We start from the raw sequence: 1,193 nt of genomic DNA on the forward strand, positions 1-1,193 counted from the left end.
GGAGTAGAATACGAAATTACAGATACAGCTTTTTAAAATGTTCCTAGTGAGAGTCAGGGTTTTTTTCCCCTTCTTCTTTATGATCGTTGGGAAAGTCCGGTTTCTGTTTCTGCATTTATTTTTAGTGACAAGAATAATAGGTCACACCTCAAGAGAGCCTGACAAACAAGAAATCTATTGGCTAGGTCTGAAAGACCATCCAATTCCCTTTCCATTGGTACATAATACGTCTACCAGGAATAGATAGATTATTGCAGGAGGCTTGAGAGCAAGAAATCATGATATGAAATTCCCAGCTTCAAGGGCAATAACTGTGATTTGTAGGATGGACTACAATGGCTCTCATTTCTTTATTTTCTAACGGAACAGTGTATCTTTGGCACATAATATACAGAATTGAATGTACTTTTCCATTAAATAAATGTAAACTCTAAATTCTGAATGCACTTTTTTCCCTTCTTTGATTGTTGGGGAAGGGTGATTTCTGTTAAATTTGTTTTTATTTTCAGTAACAAAAATAGGTCACACCTCAAGAAAACTTTACAAAAATGAAATCTATTGGCTAGGTCTGGGAGACCATTTAGTTCACTTTCCATTGGTAAATAATAGGTCTATCTGGAGCAGATAGATTATTGCAGGACGCTGGAGGGTATTGAGGACCCCTGAGACACAAACCAAAAAAAGCCAAAATATGCAAAACTGCTGGGAGTTAAGTTGACATCCGCCTCATCCCCATCTGTTATCCAGTCCTCCTCTCACACTTGTCATTTATTTCACTCCCATCACTTCCATTATTAATATCACTCTCACCCCTTTCATTATACAACTTTCCCCCCCCATTATCTATACAACTCCCATTTTTCCCATTATATTCATACAACAACCAATACCACTCCTATCCGCTTCCATCATTTATACCACTCTAAAATAATCATAACACCTACTGTTTACCACATTCCAATCCCAACACTCACCCAAACCAGAAACCCTTCCAACACAGGATTTTTTCAATCTTATTCCCCAAAGAATACATGTCACGTTCCATGACTGCTATCAATTCTCAAGAACCAAGAATATGATCAGACCCTCAGAGAAAACACACGAGGGACTCACCATCTTGTGGACACGTAGTCGGTGTATGGAGGCCGAGAACGAATTTCTCTTGCTAGTCCAAAATCAGCAATCTTCACCTG

At 38.6% G+C, this 1,193-nt stretch overlaps 1 protein-coding gene across 2 annotated transcripts in view; it reads right to left on the reverse strand.

The window, feature by feature from the left end:
- LOC101859318 (serine/threonine-protein kinase MAK) overlaps positions 1–1,193 on the reverse strand; it is a 34,827-nt gene that overhangs the window by 11,064 nt on the left and 22,570 nt on the right. The window lies entirely within an intron of this gene.

Source organism: Aplysia californica, unplaced genomic scaffold (genome assembly GCF_000002075.1).
Source record: "Aplysia californica isolate F4 #8 unplaced genomic scaffold, AplCal3.0 scaffold00098, whole genome shotgun sequence".
NCBI classification, from domain to species: Eukaryota; Metazoa; Mollusca; class Gastropoda; order Aplysiida; family Aplysiidae; genus Aplysia; species Aplysia californica.